The sequence below is a fragment of the Rhinolophus ferrumequinum genome, chromosome 17 (assembly GCF_004115265.2).
Source record: "Rhinolophus ferrumequinum isolate MPI-CBG mRhiFer1 chromosome 17, mRhiFer1_v1.p, whole genome shotgun sequence".
NCBI classification, from domain to species: Eukaryota; Metazoa; Chordata; class Mammalia; order Chiroptera; family Rhinolophidae; genus Rhinolophus; species Rhinolophus ferrumequinum.
Window position 1 is genome coordinate 65,037,063 of NC_046300.1, and position 23,295 is coordinate 65,060,357.

Consider the following 23,295-nt stretch of genomic DNA (forward strand, 5'->3'; position numbering starts at 1 on the left):
TTCTCTCGTTAATATGACAAACATGTACTGTTTAACCCTTGGGTGCCAGATATTGGGATAAGCATCAGGTATACAAAGAAAAACCACAAAGATCGGTGGGCAAAAGCTACTTGCTTGACTCATGGAAATGCTGTATTTGTAAGCTTGCCTACAAGAATTTAAGTGGAATAATATCTGAGGCCACAACCATACTCAGCAGAAAAGAGGATGTGATCAATTAGTGATGTCTGCCAAGGGCATAGGAATGGGTGAGAGCAGGGCAATGTGAGATCGAAAATGTGTTAAGAATGTTTGCCCCCCTCGATTTCAGCAAAGGGTTTGATGCTTTGTGTAGATGTCATGGGAACAAAAGCCGGTCCAACACATTAAAAGTTTATTCTGCAGTGAACTTATATTATATGTCCAGATAACTGTGTATATAATCTCATAAGGGACTTAGAGAGGAATGGAAAATATCTGCAATATAAATGCAGATTACCTTTATTACAAAATTGGATCATATTCTCATTCCTAGACTAATTTCCTATATCATAAAACCTATATTCAATTTTATAAATAGCATACGCCAAGAATCATAAATTCAGTTAATGCAGAAATTTAACAATTTTTTTTTTTAATAAAAGTGAGAAAAGACTGTTTTAGATCAAGTATCTGAAAGGACAGAAAGGGTTCTTTCTTTGAAGATATGTTTTTTCCTCTGACTCTACCTCCTTGGGGACATAACTAGAGTAGAAATAAATTTCACAGCTAATATATATGAAGTAATATGCTTAACATTATCCAATGAATTTATATCTACCTACACCATATCAATTTATCTCACATAGACTGTCACCTCCAACAGAATTCATTATAACAGTGTTATAGCTTCTGAATTAAATGCAATCTTTTAATTGGAATTTAATCTTATAATAGTAGTTGGTGGATTTTCTTTTTTAATTGACAACTAGAGTAACTCATTAGTTTATTTTACGGTTCTGTCTGAAGAATTTAAAAGTAAATTTGACATAGGGATTGTCTGGCCACTGCTGTGAGGTACTGGGGGCTTGGAGGTTCTTTCATCATCTTCAGAACTCCTGCTGATTATGGGCGGGAAAAGGATGGACACTCTTGCTCTCACCATCCTGAATTACTATAATACTAATATATTCCATTACCTCCACGTAAATGTCATGTTAATTTCTGATCTTCATCAAGCCACACAATGATTTCCACCTTGGCCCCTAGCCAATTAGCTATGTGGAAAATATTCAGCCAATTATATTACTTCTATTACGTTAGGGACTGGAGAGAAAAGCAAAATAAACGCCTCAAAAATACTTCAGAGATAAAATGTAAGTTGACACTGTCTTCGCATGCTGGAGCCCAAGTTATACAATCTGATAGGCAGCTGCCAGCACTCATAACTGCTTATTAAATCTAGCCTCTCTTTATGGGTGAGTGAAGATCTGTATTTTTACCAATATTAGGTTCATTGTGTTATGAAAGAGACCAAAATACTTAAGATCATTCGCTCCAGCTTATAAAACATATTATGTAGTTTATTAAATTGTTAAAATTACTTTTCAAAGTCAAAATTTCAGGGTCTGAAAGTTTCAGCACAACAAAGTGGCTTGGCCCACTGAAAGCTCCAACACAAGGCAGGTCTGTCGGAAGGGGAGCCCATGGGCCAGCTTTCCTGTCCCCAAAACCCTGTTACCTACCCCCACCTCTTCCTGGAAGCTGTACCACCACCACCACCACCCCACCCCAAAACCAATGACAAAAAAAAAAAAAAAATCCACACACTTGAGTTTTATAAAAAAGCAAGGACGTGCAAGCCAAAAAGGAGCCCATTATCGAGTCCTAAGTGAGAAGAATTATTTTCCCCATTATCACCTCTTCCTAGTAGGTCAAATGCTAGAAATTTGATTATGAGAGAGATCAAAAGAGGAACTGTGGGCAAATAAGGAAAAACAAGTGGTGACAAAACAGTATCACATGATGTTTACACTCTTACACCACATCCACCAGCAAGGGACAGTTATTGATAGAGGCAGTGTGATGCCAAGGCACAGGCTGGCAAACAAGCCAGCATCTATTGTCAACTCTTCTCAGGAAAACGCTATGCAAATCCAGACTGTTAGTACCGCACTTATTAATAACACTGTGGCTAACTGCTTATTAATCATGCAGCAGACTTAGCCGCTCTTCATGCTTGGGTCTCGTGCATCCGATAGGTACCAACGTCTACTAAAGCTCCATGCCAGGGACACAGCAGCCAACATGGCTTCCCTGCTGGAGAACGGTGGCATTACAAAACCACATCACTGAAGAGAGCCGTCAAGGCTTCACCCATCTCGCTCTGGATCCTGTCCCGGAGTTATCGGTTAGGCGGGCATATTATCACCAACATAAACTGAGCCCATTTTCCATTTTCTGACCTTAAAAACTTTGCCATAACGATCTATCTGTACAAACATTTTATTGTCCAGTTTCAGTTCCTTGTATGTGAGTGAGGCGATTTGTTGTTCTGGCTGCCTGACCCCTGTGAATTGTGTCCCTTATTCTACCAGAAGGATACTCACCAGGACTTAACTTCACTCAGAATGTGAGTTTATTTCAAGCCTAAAGACTGCAAATTATCAGCTATAACAATTAATTGGCTTCTTTTGGTTACTCAGTAAACTGTAAAGTTCTAAAAGCCACAGGACTGTGGATACATTTTTGACAATGGAAGGACTAACTAGCTATCAAATACATAATGTACAAAGTCAGGTTATTGCGTCCTGGAGGAAGAGACTTCGTCCTTTAAGCTAAACTTTGAAGGTGTGCTTTGAGAAAAACCAAAACAGATGGAAAATCAGAACACATGCTCCGACTCATCGGATTTCAGGGACATCCATCCGTTTTCTACTAAAAATATAGTGAAGGGACATTTATTACAATCTGATAAATACAAAGCACTTCCATATTTATATAAAACTGGTATTCGACTGGGCCTAACAGTACATTTTATCAATTCAAAGGAGATAACGTTTTCATTATAGTAGTTCAGATTGATTTTTTGAATAACAGGTCTTACCCAACGAAATTAATGAATAAAACCAACCTAATCTTCAATAAATCCATTCATGTGGTTTGTTAAATTTCATACATCAATTTTACGTTAGTGAAATTGAGTCAGACTCTCTCAATACTGAAGACAGAGATGAGAGGTAACCTCAAACCTGAGTTTGTTGCTATTTCAATACCTGCAGAATTCCAACCACTTCTATGAATTCTCATGTGTGTATATGAGGTAGACCCAGCTTTGTTCTCAACTCTACCTGAATCCCCAAAGATATCATTTTTTTATACTGCATGCTATCTGCTCACGAGTCTATAGACCATTCACAAAAGTCTGTCACAGCTGTGCAGCAATGGACAAACCTCAGAAGAACTTCATAGGCGAGGGACCCAAATGACTTGCCCAGGACCACCCTGTAAGATGGTCAAAGACCTGTAACATATCTAAAATTCCATGACTCCGCCAACCATTTCTTTTCACTGGGGACATCCTTGCTTTATGTGTTACTGTTTACTATTTGCCTTATTTCTTGCCAATGAAAGAGAATACTGTAAGGAAGATAGAAGACTTTTTTCTCTCTCTCTGGCTCCAACACAATTGAATGCAAAGGGACAAGCAGTCAGATGAACTAGCCTAAGTGGAAGTGACTTTTAGAGCCCACAGCCTCTGAGGATCATTTGGTCTGTGATACTTGGGCTAGCTGCTTCACTAGGGCTCTCTTTTTTTCCCCTTAATCTATGAAATGATCTCTAACTGTAAAATCTTTAAAACTCGGGCCCACATCACTGAATGCATCACAAAGTCTTAGAAGAGGCACTTATCAGAAAAGGTTTACTAAACTGCATGGGCTGAATTTCTCAATCTGTATCATTGAGATAAGATAGAAAGACGCACTGATTGAAGACAAAAGGAGCAGGAGCCAATTCTGACCAAGTCCAGGGACTTTATGTCTCAAACTCTGTCGGTTTCACAGCTGCTACATTTGTAAAATGAGGGGATTTAAATAGATGTCTTCTAGGGCCCTGTTGGCCTGACAAATAGGACACTCTCATCTAATTGCTATATTTTTAAAAATAGGAAATCAAAACTGAGACTAACTCACCCGATGCCAGGTCACTAACAGGTCTCCCAATTTCCAATACAGTGCTTTTTCTACTTCACTTTACTTCCCTCCTTAGTAATTAGAATCCGTCTGAAATACAACTCCACGAAGACAAACAAGAATAGCTTATGCCAAGGGCTCTTACCATGAAACGCCATTCAGTGCAAAACCTGAAACCAAATGATTCCCCATAAATTTGACCTCATTCTATGACAACGCTACACACTGAATGATGTCAGAGTTTTTACGCAAAAGACCTGGCCTCAACCAATTATTGTCTCTGATAAAAGCAATTCACAATTGTTCATTCACTACTACATGGAAGCCACTGATTTCTGAGGAACAGATGCCATCAAATATGGATGACACATGTAACAGACAAAGATCATCATGTCCTTTCTAACCTCCCCCCTAAATTACAATAATAACCTGATGAGGTAAACTATGGTAGAAAAAAATGCCCATAAGTCCTTCTGAAAATCTTTGAGCATCGAAGTTCCCAACACTTTAGCTTTCTCAAGAGCCCTAGTCATGTGGAAAGCTTGGGATGGGACCTTCCCGATGAACAAATTAGACTTAAATTTTCCCCAAAACTCAAGAGAAGGTCCTTATAGTCTTATTTCACGGTGGCTCCTTTTATCACCGAGTTGTAATGGACCAAAAAAGCAATCCTCTTTCACCTGTGCATGTGGCTCATAATCTAGAGCAGGGCTGTCCACACTGCGGCCCGCGGGCCAACTGCGGCCCACGATCCATTGTTAATTGGCCCGCAGCAAATTCCAAAAATATATTTAGTTTACTTAAATAAACCAGGTGAGGCAATACGTACTTCACCTCGAGTGAGTGGCCCGGCTGTTTGTGTATTTTACTGCATATGGCCCTTGGTGAAAAACATTGAAAAAAGTTTGGACACCCCTGCTCTAGATAGTCCACCCTTCAGAGTATGGTTAAAAAAACATGCAAGCAAAAAATGTTCTCCTGCATCTTATTATTGCCTTCTATAAGTCCTCAGATCACTGCAGGGGTTATCCAAAAAGATTACACCAGAAAACAATGACAGAGTGTGTACCTCCTTTCTAAATGAGAAGCACTCATCCTCAGTGCAATTGTTCTGATCACTTAAGACTTTCATCAGTTTCCTGCACTGGGTTGGACCCCTTCAGCCGACTTTTTGTCTTGTGAATTTTCAGATGAGTAATCATAAATGTTCACTCACCCTTTCGGCCAGCAGGCATCACATCCACCCATTCAGAGTTGACAGCAAATCAGAGAAGGGATCGAAGCCCTCACCATTGCCCAAATGTTTCGTTTGGAAACTGGAATTGTCAGCAAAAGCTCCTGGGACACTGCAACACAAAAATATTTTTTACACATAACTAAGATGTAACTTCTAAAACCACCACTTCCTTACTCTTGAAAACAGCAAGACAGACCTAGAATGTAGAGGTAGGGAAAACACCTTTCAGATGAGGGTATGTCAATATAGCAAGTGTGATGCTGTAAAATATGAACCGGAAACACTGTTTTGAAAGATACATTTACCAATTACTTCAATACATACGCTGAAAGGTTACTGTTTACTGCAGACTTTGTGCCAAATATTTCACATATTTTGGCATTACAAAAATATCATGTCCCATTATAAAGTGCTCTGGTAACAACAAGCTGTTTTAACTCAAATCTTACATGGATAAATGTACCATTATCTATTAAGTAATTATCATTTACAGATGACAAAAAAACATGAAAGTATTAAATAATAATAATATTAATTTATTTTTAAAATAATAATGAACATCAAAAATAATAAAAGTAGTAACCATAATTATTTTTTCCTCCAAAATAATTGTGAAAATGTTTATGAATTACATAAGGAGTAAGACTCATGAAGATGTTTCCATCAAAAGAGAACCTGCTATGTAACGGGCAGGTGTCAAAGTGGAGAAGCCTGAGTTCTGGACCCAGGATTGTCATCAATCAACGGCATGGCTCCAAGAAAGCCACTTAATACCTCAGGATTCCAGTACCTTCATCTGCAAGGTCAGGGCATTAATTGATGCTCCGCAAATCCCTTCTACCTCTCAGCTTCTCTGTCATTTTTGGTAAAGCATACTTATTCTAAATAACCTGAAAATATTAGCTTCTGCTTTAAGCTTCCTGATTAAAAATATTTTTTTTTTTAAATCACAAATCACTCTGTGCTGATCAACACCAAAGATGTGTTGTGGGCAGAGGGTTTTGGACATGTACAGATGACTTCTCAGCCTGGCACCCGTGCCCCAACCCTGATGAGCTGGCAGATTTAGTGGCTGAAGCATCCTCTGGGTTCCTGTACAAGGCTCCAGTCCTCTCCAGAGAGCATGGCTCCACTCCTATGGAAATCTGCCCAAATGCATCATAGATGAGTGTTTATCAAACTTAACTATGCATAAGTATAACTTGGAGAGCATATTAAAATGCAGATTCCTAGGCTCCTTCCGCAGATTCTGATCCAGTAGCTCTGAAGTGGCGCCTGAGATTCTGCATTTCTATCAAACTAACAGGGACTGTGGATCAAGGATCAGTTTGAATTCAAATGACAAAGACCCCTTCTCCAAGCCTCAAGCAGCCTGAGACACAAGAAGTATTTCCAAGGCTCAAAGTGGTTCCCCAAAGCCACTGGGTCACACAGCAAAAATGAATGGGCGGAGGCCGTTTGCCATCCTTAGGATAAAATGCACAATTCTGTCTACGTCCTAGAAGGCCCTGCGTAATCTGGGCACTTCCTACTCTGACGCCACCACCAGCCACCAACCAATCACCAACTATAGCACAGAGACAGCGGCCTTCCTTTCCTTTCAAGCAAGCCAAATGCTTTCCTGCCTCAGGGCTGCTGCACTGCTCTTCCAGCTACCTGGATGCCAGAGCCGATTCTTTACACAACTGGCTCCTTCTCATCGCGGTGTCTAAAGGGAGGCTGACCTGCCTGCACGGAAGCTCGGTCGGCAGTGACTCTTAGTGACACCAGCCTATTTGCTCTCTCCAGAGCTCTTGTCATAATCTATCAACTTTTTTCTCATTTATTCACTTGTCTTCCCCAACAGAACACAAGCTCCACAAGATAAAGAAACCTCTCTGTTTTATTCATCACTATACCCCAAACTTCAGAAAAATGTCTGGCTCACAGCAGGTACTCTATATAGATTTATTGAATCAACCATTGAAATAATTAATTCTTCAGCATCCTATAAAAATATAAATGCCATTTATTGAAAACTGACTATGTGCTGGATATTGTTTTCAGCATATCACAACAGTTATTTCATGAAATTTTATTCTTACAACAAAGCTCCTAGTAGATACTCTTTTAAGTAGATACTATTATATGCAGATAAGAAAAATCAGGCACAAAGAGCTTTTGTAACTTGCTCAAGATCACACAGTAGCAGGGGCTTGACTCTACAAAGCCTGCACTCATCAGAACTCAGTAGTTTTCCGGTCAATACTCTAACACAAAAAATTTGAGTACCTACTGTGTACTAGACACACTTCTGCCTCAGGATTGCTTGAGTGAGCTTTGGCTACAGGGCCTCATACAGGATACGTACCCATCTGACCCTGAGCTCTCCTGTTCATAGAGGGAAAGTTAAAGCACCCCACAGTGACCAGGCAGATGATGTACCTGAGTGAAGTAAGCCAGGTGTGAGTACAGGAGCTAGTGAGGAATGAGGGAAGACCTCTGCTTGCTCAGCTGAGGGCAGCCAGTGTACCCCACAAGCCAGTTACTGCCACACGGGAACATAAGCCCCGGGTTTCAAGGGCTTTCAATTCTACAAACAAAGGCAGTAATGCAGATTATTATTTTGTGAAGTTTCATAATTTTTCAAAGATAGCAGCTTATCTTTCAATAGTACCTGGAAAGAGGGAAAGAGGGAGGGAGGGTGGGTAGAAAGGAAGGAAAGGAAAGGAAAGGAAAGGAAAGGAAAGGAAAGGAAAGGAAAGGAAAGGAAAGGAAAAAACTTGCAACCCCTGTACCAAATGATTGTTGAGGTTATGTCATATCTCCAGGTCTGTGATTCTAGAGGAATTCAGAAGCACAGAGAAGCTGCACAAGTGAACACAGTAAGTAGCTGGGCAGGTAAGGGTTTTCTAGAGGAATTATCTTGAGCAAGTTTTGGAAGAAAATGGAAGATGGGGTACAAAAGGCACTCCACAAAATCAGAATATCATATTCAAAGGCGTGGGGGTGGACAGTAGACAAGTCACCCCAAAAAACAGCAGTGAGGAGGGAGAGCTGGTGGCAGAGTGCACGTAAGAGCTTTAATTTTCATTCAGATTGGAGTAGCTGCAGTTTTCTAACTAAGACATAAATTGTTCAAACAATGCTCTAAGAGTATGATCATTAGTGCTACCTTGATCGACTTCCTAAAATGTTAAAGTCACCAGGCATATCCAGAAGTAAAGGACAAAGTACCACTGTGGTTTGTGGAATTTTTTTTTGTCTTTGTTTGTGTTTGTGTTTGTGTTTTGTTAAGAGTCCAACAGACCCAGGACAGAATTCCATCCACCAAGCTGTATAACTCTAACCAAAACACTATATAAACAATATATATTGTATCTTTTATATGTATTTATAGTACAGACACTATAAAATGCATAGTGTATACACATATATATCATGCATACATATAAATACATTTATTTACTATAAAATACAAGCTCTATAATTCTAACCAAAATACTATAGAAACTACATATACTATAGTTTTTATACATAGTTAGTGTATACACTATACAATACATACACACATACTATAAAATGAGCTCTATAACGCTAACCAAAACTGAGCTTTAGAAATGAAAAATATACCAATCAAAAAAGTTTTTAAAACACCAGAAAAGATAGATATTCAAATATATTATCCAGAACACCGCTCAGAGGCAAAAACTGTCTGCCTGAAATTATATACCCAGAAAAACTATCTCTCACAAATAAGGTGAAATAAAGATCTTTTTAGACAAAGTTTCTTACCTCTACTAGGACATTCAGAAAGATGTATTTCAGGCCAAGAGAAAATGATTTTAGGAAGAAGTTTCTCAGATGTAAAAAGGAACGGGGAGCCAAAATAATGGAGAACTTATGAGCAAATAGAAAGTAAATGCATTAAAATGATGTGCAGGTCTTACGAATTAAAAACAATGGTCTGGCAACAGCACGCCTTGCTCCCCGCCCAAGTGCACCGTTTGCACATGGTAGTATCAGTCACCAAGGCCTCGGACTGCAAACTTGAGTGTGCAACTGGGGTCCAGCTGGAAAAGCAGATTCCTGCCCCCACGGTGCAGAGTTTCTCGGTCAGGTCTCAGGAACCTGCCTTTCTACCAGATGCCCCGCTAATTCTCAAGGGTCGCTGCCTGCACTCTGAAGACCTGGCCAGTAAGCCAGGGAGCCCAGGGACAGAGCCCCAGGAGGCCCCATCAGCCCCCATTAGGCTCTGCCCTTTTCCTCAGCACCAGAGCCCCAAAGGGCACCTTGGCCCAGGGGTTCAGCAGCGACTCTGCCTCAACCCTGAGAATCAGGAGCTGCAATAAATTAAAAGTCCATTAAAATATTTTAGAGAAAAGCCTGGAAGTGCTGAAACATTAATTGCGCCATATTCAATCTGTTTTCCTAGAGATTTGAAAAGCCAGATTAGCATTTTGGGGGTCATTAGGAAGAATTAAGCTTTCTACCTTTCCAATTTACATACTTTAAAATGCATATATTCTCACAATGGCTACTACACATTACAGTTTCGTCCGGGGATCACTCCCCAGTCCAGCTCTGGAGAAAGAAGCCAGGGACGCTGCAGGGTCCTGTCTTGTGTTTTAAAGTAAAGGAACCAAAATCCAGGTCCGGTGGTTACAAAACAGCTCCAGAAAAACAGGTAGAGGCAGCCACAAAACAACAGCGATGTTTCTTGTTTTGTTCTCTCCTGTTTATTTTTCCCTGAAGCAATCCTTGCTTGGTACAAAAGTCTGCAGGGAGCTGCAAAGAGCAGCTGTGGTTCCCTGAGGCCAAGACCTAGCAATCAAGTTGTTTACCAAACACTGCCAGGCATAGGGAACAACAGAACAGGCGCATTTGCATCTGTTTTTCAAAAACAACTTCCAAAAGTCTGGGGCCTGCCTTGGAACTTCCTCCCTGGCTGAGAGGAGAAGGTGGAAATTAAAGGCACAACTGCACTGGGTATTGGCCCCCAGGGTCGAAATGGAATCCATTACTCCATTTCTTTTAAAGAGAGCCTGTCTTCAAAAAGGAGAGCTGGGGCTCTACAGAGTTTCAAACAGCAGACTGACATAGACACACCAGCCTGTCACTGGCATTTCCAAGCAAGCTAGTGGTGGCCATCTTAGCAGACTAACATCATTTGCTGACCATCCAACATCTCAAGACATCCAGTAGTTCTCAATCTTGAACAACCACCAGGGCTGACAAAACACAGATTGCTGGGCCCCTCCCCCAGAGTGTCTAATTCATTTGGGGGCAGGGGGAGGGGGCTGAGCATCTCTAGCAAGTTCCCAGGTGACGTTGGTACTACTGGTCCAGGCACCACACTGAGGACCACTGCTCTCAAGCGAGGTGCTTCCCAGCCATCCTGAATACCTGGGAGCTCATTTCCCACCCTGACCTCTCTCATGGGTTCTCCAAGTGGCAGTGCCATGTTCACGGGAGTTCACAGAACAAAAAGCACTGTATGGACGGTGTTCCATCTGCTTCTCCAGGTTGTCGGCCCACCATCCCACCACCCTCTGTTCTGTGTCCTGAAAGGGTGCCCTGTGTGAACTGCGCCCTCTGGCTTCCTGTAGGCTACAACCATGGAGGTCTCATCTCAGGAAGACAGAAAATGGGACATTTATCAGCCAGGCTCCCGCCCTGCCAGTGCACTGCAGGCTGACTGAGTCCTTCCACAAAGGGTCACAGCGCCCAACAGACAGCCCTGTCCATACGGTTCTTCTTTTCAGGTTCCAGGAACCACTTGCCGCCCTTCCCTTGTCCTCTCAGACCCAGAAGAGGTAAGAGCCATTTATTTCCTGCAGGTATCCTGATACAAAACTCAAATTCCGTGTGTTGTCCACTGGATCTCCCTTGATTTTAATGCACAATCTGGAACGTTATATACACACATACTGTAAATCTGTATGTATATGCGTACATACTCATATACACAGATATGTACACTCACGTACATATAAATGTACACACATATACATAGATATCTATATATATATATGCTTATAGATTTTTTTTAACGCAGTTAAATCAGACTGATCCAAGGCCTGGGAGCCCCACGGCCAAGGCCACCTCATGTGGTTTGTGCCCAAGTTCCTTTAGGTCCCACGTGCCACAGAAAAGTGGGCTCCCTCTGTCTCATGGGTTACACAACCTGATTGGGAGGAGAGCATTTGTGAGAGCGTCAATCCTTCTCTAATTTACTTAGTTTCCTTTGTTGCAAATGGCACCAAAATAGAAAGGGAACAGAGGTGGGTGGAACAGCCTCCATCACCATCTTCGGTGAATGACTTTGACACTGCTGAACCCTGTTCCAAAAGCACATCGGCTGCAAAAGGAGGTGTGTGTTGTCAGCTCACAAATAAAATGGAAGAGAAGAACAAATAGCACTTCTGTTTTTAAAATAATAACCTCAAATGTACCCTGAATAAGCTTCTGTTTGCACAGCTAAGTTCTCGAGTTCTAGTAAAAATGGTCAAGCAGCTCTAACCAAATGGGTCCCTATACCAACATCTGTGGCTGCAGGGAGCCCACTTGACTTCATTTCAATTAAGCTGCCTAGAACTAATCACTATTATTTATTGTTAACTTTCTCTAGTAAGATTTCTCTCAACTCAACAAGGGACTCTTTGGTATCTATGCTCAAAAATAAGTTTTTTAAGTAAACCCATTAGGTTAATTAGAACACATGGGGAATATGATTTCTATGCAATTACTGGAATTTTCCGGTTCACTGAGCCTCAACCAAAAACCTTTTTTGTTTGTTTGTTCATTGCTCTTTTTCACTAAAAATCTTCTTACCATTTCGTTTAAAAATTGAAGGCTGGTCTGTTGCATCTATCTGCCCTCCTCTGTCTCCCCAGTACGTAGCCTAGCTTACGTCAGAACCCTGCAATAGAAAACGAGAACCCTCTCTTCAGCGATAGGATGTCCCACCATCCTGCTGCCTCTGGCCATCCCAGAATCCCACCTCTGTGTTGAAGAAACTCCACTCATCCTTCACCTTGGCTCCAGTGCTCACTTCTTCCCACTGCCCTCCATCCCTGACATTATGAGAAACGTAGACACTTCCTTTTTCCTTCAAGATGCTCCTTCCACCTTTTCCAGGAGCCATTCACTGGACATCCCCTGACTTCAGGCAAAGAAAAAGAGAACAGTTAAGCCTCTTTTCAATCCCCTTTCTTAGGGCCACATTATTGCTCTGCTAACACCCCACCTTGCCTGCCACCTACCGCCAAGGAAAACACAATCGTCCCTCTCCACTGTGATTCCTTGACCCTTCCAAACCCTTCCTGTGATGACCGCATGTGAGGGAACCACGGCTCCCGGCCCAGCCCTGGGGCTTTTACCTCTAAATATCAAGGATGCTCTTCTACACCTTCCTCAGGGATTTTAGTGTCTGGTTCACAATTTCTGTCAAAATCCCTTCAATGTGGCAACTTCTATCGACCTCTATAGCTAGGAAGATGGTCCTTCCAACAGCCTGGTCAAGGCTGACATCATGCCCAGGACAGATAAGGTCCTCAGAAAGATTGTTTTGTTATTTATCTTACCTTCCTGACCCTGAAAGCTTCCAGGCCATTTGAGAAGCAGGAGAGTGCAGAAGTGAGAGCATGGCTTGTGGAACAGGCTTCCTGTGTCCAGTCTTAGCTATGCCACTTACTCGCTGCAACCCTGGGCAAGTTCCTCTGTACCTAAAAATTGGGATATTTGCCCAGAGAAGGTAAACGCTCATTAAATGCTAATCAACGACTACTACTTCCTCCACACCTGAGGGCAAGACCCAGACTTGGATCTCACCCTCCCCTAGGACGGCTCCGCCTCTAAGGCTCTGAGTTCTAGAAGTCGCTAACAACCTCCTATCAGGCAACCTCTCACTGGGCCATTTCTCCTGAACTTGCTCCTGAGCTGTATCAAGACAGCCACCACCACCCCAAGTCTGGAACTCCTCCTTGCCAGTCCCCTTTCTGAACTCCCTGCCTCTCTTTCACGTCATCTAAGGATCACTCCATGGCACCCAGTACCCCAAAAACCTGTACATCACTCAAGATGCTCTTGTCTTTTCTACCAACTTCCTGTCTGAGCTATTTGGCTCCTTCACTAGAATAAGCCAGGTGAGGCAGGGGCTGGGTGTGATTCATGTTTTATATCCTGGATGTCTACACTGAAGTGCCTGGACACTGAAGGGTGTTACGTGTGAGGTTAAACTAAGGCTCTTTCAGGGAGCCAGAAAGATTTCCCAGAGGCCCTCTTGGCACCCAATCTATCCCTTTTCCCTGAAAACAAGACCTAGCCAGACAATCAGCTCTAATGCGTCTTTTGGAGCAAAAATTAATATAAGACTCAGCATTATATTATATATTATGTTATGTTATATTATATTATATTATATTATATTATATTATATTATATTATATTATATTATATATTATACCCGGTCTTATAGTAAAATAAGACCAGATCTTATGTTAATTTTTGCTACAAAAGACGCAGTAGAGCTGATGGTCTGGTTAGGTCTTATTTTGGGGGAAACAGGGCACAAGTTGCTATTTAAGAATCACGGGCATTCCAGACTCAGTGTCACAAATACCTTCCACTCGGGTTCAGTTCAACGGCACAAAATACAAACCTTCCATCCCCACTGGCAAACTGGGTGAAGCTCAGCGAGGAGCTTGCGCAAGGCGGGCGCCTGCTGGAGGGACCAGTGGCATTCCTGCCCGAGGCCCAGGGGAGCCTCAGCAGCTCCCGGGGAAGAACAGGCAAGTGAACAGAGAGCTGGCTGCCATCTGGGTTCTTTATAAGGCTTTTGTGGTAAACATGTTTACTTTCTTTTCATTGGCTGCTTTTATCATGATCAAGTATTTTGTTTTGAGTCTTGCTCTGTAAACATGTTTACTTTGAGGGGAGAGATTTTTTGATAGCTAGCACACTTGTTTTTCACACTTTTAAATTCAAAACATATTTTTCACAACCTCTGGTAAACAACTCAAGGTGGTAAACAAATTACATTATTTCATCTTCACACTAGAGAGGTGATCCCTATGTATCGGTTCAGAAGCCAGAACTGGATTGTGGGTGACCAAAGCTCTCTATTGGACGAGAACAAGAATGACATTCAGACTGAGAATGTTACTAACAGGAAAAAATGACTATGGCGGGTCCTGCAGAAGGAGAGCAGCAAACACGTACCTCAGTTTCCCTGAGGTACCACTCTGTGGGAAGCCTGCTGCGACGTGACCAGAGACCATGTTGCTAATGGAAGAGGACCCGTGTTTTCTATGAAGAATTAGGGTTACACACCCAGCATACGTAGCTGAGATGGGGGTAAAATAAAACAACTTTTCAAAGAATGAAGAAACTAACTACAATTCTTCTGAGATTTGTTCTCTGTGGTGATTTCTGCCTGCTTTACAATTAAGAAAACAGTAGTGGCTTCAACTGTAAAAAGGAGAGGTCCTCCATTACTGGAAAAGGAGAGGGGGGCAAAAAACTTTTGAGAAAACCAACGGTCTTAAAGTCGGGTTTAAGTCTATTGTTTACAAGAATCACTCTGTGGGGTGAGGCATGAAGCCCCACCACAGTTGGGCCAAATCTCTCTTCTGTGTCCCAATATTCCAACTAGAAACAAAAGCCATTTTACCACAAGCATTTGAGGTTAATTACAAATTATTTAAAGAAATAAAAACATAGAGAACAAATTCTTTGTCAAATAATTTCCACCCCACCCTCAACTCATCTAAGGTCATGCCCAAGTTAAAGAAGTTAAAAAACAACAACAAAAAAGTTAAGGTTGTGCTACCATAATACGGTAAATATGCTCATTTACTATGCATTATTATTTCACCACGTAGGGTACTGCAGGGAGGGGATGACACTGGAAGGCACAGTAACCCCATATGGCACCTTATCCATCATCATTCAAAATGGATGATGTAGAGAACACCCAGACGTCAGAGGGCAAACATATTCCATGGACTTCTATCCAAGGTTATAATGTGCTGCAGGGATATGTGCTGGACGGGAGGTCAGGAGGACGGGCCAAGGGCATTTTGGGGCAGCTGCCATCCCTAACATTCTGATTGGCTCTCCAATCAAGGTAGGACAAGCAAAATAAACAGCTTCCCAGGTCGTTTTTAGCAGAAGGGGAACAAGGCCCAAGGGGGTGGGTACTGCATGATGAACCAGTAGGAAGAGCAAATTTTGTCCCAGCTCTGCCAACAACTGAGGCCTTTGCAAGTCAGGCCTTTGCAAGAGCATCTCAGAAAGGGTTTCCCTTTCTATAAACTGACGTCATTGAATCCCACCTTTTTGAACAATTTTATGTCTCAAACTCAAATCAAAAACACCACTTCAGGGGAAAACTGACAATTCCAGGCTCCGCAATACAATCAATACAATACTTGGAGTGCTTTCGAACAACCCACAAAGGCATCCAAGCTCCCACAACCAGGAGCAGAAATGGAATTTCAAGTTAATGTGATACTGGCCAATGACTAGTCATCCAGCGTACTTCAGCTCTCAGCAGTCTGAGGAGACAGCTGAATCAGCGGGAAATGCTTACCCAGCCAGCCACGTCCATCTGACCCACTGCCTCAAAGCAATCTGTCTTCAGTCTTAAAAACCATAAAATGACTAATGAAATGACTGAGAACTTCCAGACGATTCTTACAAAGTTTAAAGAAATAATAATAATAATCACAATTGTAAGCAGGTAAGCACACAGCAGGCTGAGAACTGTCCAGTCTCCTTTGGAGAAAGGAGGCCTGCATTCCAGGAGGTGGAATGACCAGGAGAAGAACTGATAATCAGGACCAAATCATCAAGGACGAGTGTCAGTGGTGAAACGTTTACTGTAAGCACAAGAAGGAACACCGGGCCATCCCCCAGGGTTGTACGCACGGAGCGGGAGGCCTCCGCATATTCTCCTAAAGACGTCCAGTCCTAAGACCAGCTGGCTCGTATGGAGCCCTAACCAGGCACCCGGCGCTCTGTACTGAGTATTTGCATCCAGTGTCTTACAAACCTTACAACAGTGGCACAAGAAGTGGCCACTTCCTGTGGTCCAGGTGAGGAAACTGAGGCTTGGAGAACAGAAGCTCTTTCCCCAAAGTGACAGGCAGTAAGTGACAGAGTCACATGCATCTGAAAGCCAGGTCTCCTCCCTTACCGGTACCAAACACTACTCAGAGCCCCTCTTCCAGTAGCTCAAACAGAAAATGTGAGAACTTCTGGAAAGGCACCCAAGATAAAGCCCACTGGGCACACGAGGGTCAGAAATCTCTCGGGAGCTCCAGTGGCTCCCCCAGTCTCAGCCCTTTGACCCCTTGGCTGCAGTCAGGCGAATCCTGGGAGCAGGGGAGCCAAGAGCCAGTGAGCCCTGGGAGTGTGCCTGCCTGGGAGTCACGGGGACATCGCCACAGAGAAAGGAGAGGAGAGGCGCTGTGCAGGCAGCTGAGGTACCCACTCAGTCCTTCCATCGTCTGTCATGAAGCAAAAGGGCTGCTTCCTAGCCCTCTCTCCCTCTCTGCTCTGTTCCCCCATTTCCTTCTATTCACAGCCCTGGGCACTATCCCACCTTCCTTCCCTACTCCTTCCCCTCTGGGAACATGGCCCTCTAAAGTGACCCGAAGGAGACTCCTCCAATGAAAACCAGTCAAACAACGATGGAGCCCCACTCTGGTGAACTGCGGTACACGTTTGGGGGTTCGGGGCAATACCCAGGTTTTGGGGGTTCGGGGCAATACCCAGGCAAGCTCATCTTCCCAGCACGAGAAGTTAAATAACAATACATGATTTAAGTAACATTTCAAGACAACAATGAGAGCCAAGTCACAGGGAGTACATGATTAATTGCCAGATGTGAATTCAACAGACAATAATTGCTGCAAAGTTCAGAAGGAGGGAGAGATCACTCGTAACAGATATACCCCAGGTTGAAAACTCTCCACTGAGTTCTAGTTCCCGTCTGTGTGGGGTGCGGTTCTGGCTGCAACACTCCTGGACCAAGCTATAGATGTCTCTAGGCTTGTGTGTCCTCAGCTGTCATGGAGTGGTCTGAGGACTGAGTGGGAGAACACATGCAAGCCTTACAAGGAGGTCCTCACTGTTACGCCCCCTGGCAGAGCTCCGGCTCAGCTCCACGGCCACACGTATGCGGCCTGAGTCCTCATATTCTCTCCACACAGGCTCCCTCATCCCCCTTCCCTGTGTTTGCAAAGTCGTCCTTTGACTCCAACCCTACCGGGTTCCACTCTGCCCTTCCGCGATACCAGCTAGCCACCATGTTCACCTCTCACTTTGCCTCCACGCTGGCTCCTACATCCATGTTTCCACCTCCACTTCCAACACTTCAGGACAAGAGCAGGAGCCAGAGTCAACACACCTGGATGCCACCCTCAACTCTGCCACAGATTGGTCTAGTCTGTGGTTTTGGACAAACTGCGTAACTTCTCTACACCGGTTTCTGCATCTATAAAACTAGGCTAAATAAGCCCCCACCTCAGAGTGTCGCTGTGAAGATTAAATTACATGGGCCGAGAGCACTTAACACAACACCTGGCCCACAGGTAGAGCGCCATACATGAGAACTGTTGTTATCTTTGCTTGGGCCACACCATTAATTCAGCATAAGTGTCTGACTGGTCTTTCTTCTCTCAGTTTTTGAGAGTCGCTGTTTATCTTTTGGGATACCAGATTTGGGGCAGCGACCCACAGAACATAATCATGCCCCATTTTTATGTTGTGCCCATCAAGCTAATGTCAGTTTCACAAATGGAAATGAGTACTCTCGTAGTAGCCAGGTTCAGGGAAACCTAGCACAGCCTTTGAGGGCGGGGCGGGGGGCAGTTTGGCACTGCTTCAACAGCCTGCAAGCCGTGCATTCCTGCTCACCCCGCGCTCTTTGAAATTGATCCTAATGAAATAATAATCACTGGGGGAAATTCAGCTACAAGGCTACAAAGAAGCACATCACAGCACTGTCTATGGTATGCTAAAACTGGGAAAAATAAGTGTCCAATAAAAATTACACACATTATGAGTCATACTGATGGTGAAGTACAATACTATGCAGCCGTTAAAAAGGGTTATAAAAACAAACGTGAACATACAAGGAAACATGATCCCCAAATCATACCTGCACACCAAATGTCTGTTGAATGGTTATGTTGCTAAGTAATAAAGATGTGTTACAAAAATTGATTCTTTCTAAAGTTATGGCTTGTATATTTACTGTGTGCCAGTTGCTACACATTATGTACCCTGGGCTATTGAAAACTCCATTGATGTAAGTTTTATTTATTTATTATCTCCACTTTAAAGACAGAAAATGGAGACAGAGAGAAATTAAATAACTTCTCCCAAGTCATGTAGTTAGTAAGGAAAAGTAACGATTTAAACCTGAGCCTTATTCAAAAGTTCTCACTTTTCTAACTAATGCTGCTGCTCATAAAAGTATTAGTATGTTTATATTATAGTTACAATAAGTATATTTCCATAGGAAAAAGACAGAAATGGAGACAGAAAAACACTGGCAGTAGTTCTCTCTAGGGAAGGGGACTACAGATCATTTTTATTTATTTTTGCTTCGATTTAGTTTAAATTCTTTTTACATTTATCATAGGTGTCTTTTGTAATAGGGAAAAAGGGACTTTCTGTTTTAAAAACCCAATGTCCGCCACGCTCCTCCCCTTCCCCGTGACATATGCGGACACTGCGCAAGCTCTGCGCTGGAGGGGGAGGCACTGTTGCCACATAGTGAGGAGTTCAGGCGCTGGAGTCAGACAGCGCACCTGGGTGTGGACCGCTTAGAAGCTCTGGCCAAACTGCTCAGGGCTGCTGGGAGGATGAAATGAGCAGGCCTGCACAGAGCTTCATCAGGGCTCACACACGGTAAGTGTTCTGGAATATCAGTGACTTATTACTACTACCTCCATCACACTCAATGCACTTTATAGCCTCTCTCTGGAGATGGGACCCAAACGTGGTCTAAGATGGTGTGTCCCAATATCTTTTAACCTATAACAGATCCAACAAACTCCCCTCCTTAACCCCCTCCCCCAGGGCTGGCACAGCAACAGCGTGGACAGGCCTGGAGTTTGATTACCTGGTGCTGAGCCCCAGTGGCACCCTGGCTCACTATGAAATCTCACGGATGTCACTTAATTTCCTTGCCTCAGTTTCCTCACTTACAAGATGCAGAAAACAGTAGCTCCTACATCACAGGATTATAGTGAGGACTGAAAGAGATGGTGTTTGTAAGACACTTCTCCCTGCGTCCAGCTCACTGTGAGTTTTCAATAAACATTACCCATATTCTTCCTTCCGCATCCACTGATACACCTCCACTTGCCACATGGCTTTGGTCAATCTTCATAGGTTTTCTTCCCTGTAAAGGTTTCTTGCCATCATTTTCCATACTTGAGCACCATACTGTAATACGGAAAAAACTTTTCAAATGACCCAAGCCCTCCTACAGACTGATGTGCTCCTGTAGCCATTTGCTTGGGTCACCATAAGTATCACAGATTAGGTGGTTAAACAAGACATTCACTGGCTCACAGGTCTAGGGGCTGGAAGCTGGCAGGGTTGGTTCCTTCTGGGGTCCCTCTCCTCGGCTGGTAGATGGCTTGTGGTCTTCTCCCTGTGTCTTCCATGGTGCATGTCTGTGCCTTTTTCTCCTCCTTTAGGAAGACACCTCTTATATTGGATTAGGTCGCACCCTAATAATCTCATTTGAACTTAATGACCTTATCTCCAAATATAGTCACATTCTAGGGTACAGGGGTTAGGACTTTAACATACGAAATCTGGCAGGGGACACAACTCAGCCATAGCAGCTCCCCGTATCCGGGAAGAACAGTTGAAAATCAAGTTGAAAATCAGCAAATCTTGGGCCTTGGCTGTCTGGGCGGGTTCAGTTACTGTGAAAGAAGCAGGTACCCAGGTGACGCAAGACGGCAGGGCGTCCTCCTGGACCGCACGTGGGCCTCACCCCGGGCTGTGGGTTGTCCACCCCTCCCAGACCCCAGATCCACACAGCAGGCCAAGGCCTACCCAGCGAAATGCTCAACAAAGCTCTGGTCGTCCTGTCAGCAGACCCAACTATTCCTCACATCTATGTTTGTGAAAAAAAGACAGGATGGAAAGTGTTCATTCCTGGCATGGACTCCCCAATCTGGGCTTGTGAAATAAACATAAATCACAGTTAAAGGCCATTTTTAAAAATCAGTACATACTTCATTAAAACATTTTTAAAAAAACACGTAAAACAGACTTTCTTGAACCACAGCATATAATTTACAAAGTGCTAATATCTAAGATACATGTGCTAAATTTAAAGAAACAACTATTATTAAACACCCCATTATATAAGGCAGTGAAATGTATTTCTACTCTGTGCATCCGTTACAATATTTCAACTGAGCCTCACAATGTTTGGCAGTTTTTTCCTTCAGTGATAATAAAAGGCTTTTCTTTCCATTAAATATCTAAATTAAGTCAAAGAGTGTATGTTAAATAAGCCCATAAGTCCGTTTGTATGATGCAAGGAAGTCTTGAAATGCTTATCTCCTGAGCACTCTAACTTTCGGCTTGTGGCTGATGCCCCCTGCTGAGCTCGGGGACCCTGCTGGCTTGGCCAGACTGTGAAAATAAGCTTCCAATGACCAAATGCAACTGTAACTTTAAAAGTAGGAACCAGACCAGACACAACAAACCACAGAGCAGTCGCCTCACTTGTCATAATTCATGTGTGTGGAATTCAACTGTAAAAGCATTCACAGAGTGTTAACTTTCCACCATCGGGGCATCACACGTGGAATGTCGGATTCTGAAAAGCTGCTGATAATCCACTCCCGATTACAAGTCTACAACTTGTAGCATTAACCAAAAGAATATTTACCCCAACCCCAAAACAGCTTCGCCTGTGCCATCCAGCCCTAAACACCACAGGCAAGGGCCACTACTTTTAAATACCCAGGTTATGAAAATGTGTGTTCTACTGGGAGCCTTGTATTAGTATCAGGCTTCTTTCTCGTTTTTCATTTAATTTCCATTTCTACATTATTCCCCATTTTGATGGCCTACATAATGATCACTTATAATAATCTTTTTTTGAAAAACAATTTCATCATGGCTCAATGACTCAAAAATGTAATTCTTACAGATTTTGAAAAGACAGACTTGAATGGATAAATATATACACGTGTAGATTTCAAACCATGCACGTATATGTATATGTAAATATACGTGCATGGAAATGTAATAATCCAATTAGCACACCTTTTAATCTTAACACGACCGGCCTGAGCCTCAGGTCTGAGGATGAGGAGATGCCGGCATTGATCAGGAAGACAATGGCCACCACTAGCTCAGCGCTGGCTTTCCCAGCGCAGTGTCCAGCACCTGACATGCATCTTCTTCAGTGGCTCCTCACAACAACACTCTAATGTAGGAATGAATCTTATACCAATGAGAAAATTGTGGATCAGGGATGTTCATTAAGCTGCTCAAGGTCACGTGGCAATTCAGCCCACGAACCAGGGTTTGAATCTAGTTCAGATTGTACTCTATTGCCTCCCAGTGGTGCCTTAGAGACAGGCTATGGGCCTGTCTAAGGGCAGGTCACACACCTGGCCCCTAAATGACCTCTTACTTCAGCTCTGGACAGGCAGCACGGCCCAGGCCCACCAGCAAAGATCCAAGTGGACACAGGCAAACAATGCAGAAAGAGAAAGGGGCCACATCCTGCCTCTCCCAGGGACACAGAGAGGAAGAAATCCCCACCCAAGACAAGTCCCCAACCTTCCCCAACTATTACCTTACTGCTTTGTTACCAACAGCACTATAGGACTGTTCCTGAAGAGCCTGGTTTGCCATTGTTGAGAAACACTCCAGGAACACATCTTTAAGACAGGAAAGCAAGAGAAGTCTTCTTCTTTCTAGAATGCAATGCAACTTTTCCTGGTTAATAAAAGAGGCGTACATGGAGGGAAGAAGCAGGTGTGCTGCATTATCTATTTTGTGAATGCCTCCTCAACAGGAGCTGGTCACTGCCCAGTACAGCAGAAAGAGTCTGGGTCAGGAGTCAGGCAACTCAATTCCAGGTTCCACTTCTCCACATCCGGGTACCCAGGCTCCTGCTCCCATAGTCAGGGGTAAGAACAACGCTGTCCAGTTTGTGCGTATCCCAGGCTTTCTGCAACTGTGAGAGCTGCCTTTGAGTACCTGCCACCACAGCCCTGCGAAGCTCGAGAGCCAACACCTAGCATGAGGAAACATCCCTTCTAGAGCTAAGCCAAGTGTCTCCTCCACGGGAGCAGAAGGACTAGCAGCGCATAGGAGGACCTGAGTAACCAGGAGGCCGGTTTTAGGGTAACGTGAAAACAACCTGTCCTGGCAACTACTGCCAGGCATTTACAGCTCCTCCAGGCTCCCAGCCCAGCCCACATCTCTTCCCCAACTCCAGACCCGGAGTTGCCTATCTGACTCCATGACACGTCCTCTGGGATGTCTACACATCTCAGACAACATATCCAGAACTTGAACTTCCCCCTGAAACAGGCTCCATACACATCCTTCCCTATCACAACTCGTGGCAACCACATCCTTCTAGTCACACTCAGGCCAATGATCTTTGAGTGAACTTGACTCGTACCTTTCTCTCAAATCCTACATCTATTCCATTAGGAAATCCCATGGGACCTGCCTTCGGAAACAGATCTAAAATCTAACCACTGTTCCCACCCTCACTACCAACTTCCTGATCACGGCAACCATCATCTCTGCCCTGGATTACTGTACAAGCTTCCCAACAGACCCCTGCTTCCTCCTTTACTGCACCCCTATTCTCACCCGTGGTCTAGTCTCAACGCAGCAGCAAGACGAATCCTAGTA

At 43.5% G+C, this 23,295-nt stretch overlaps 1 protein-coding gene across 3 annotated transcripts in view; it reads right to left on the reverse strand.

Moving 5' to 3' along the window:
• Nucleotides 1–23,295, reverse strand: part of FOXP1 (forkhead box P1) — a 564,989-nt gene that overhangs the window by 478,430 nt on the left and 63,264 nt on the right. For all 3 annotated transcript variants that reach the window (XM_033131911.1, XM_033131909.1, XM_033131905.1), the window contains exon 2: nucleotides 5,368–5,497. The gene's annotated coding sequence lies outside the window, so the exon portion shown is untranslated. The remainder of the gene's footprint in view (nucleotides 1–5,367; nucleotides 5,498–23,295) is intronic.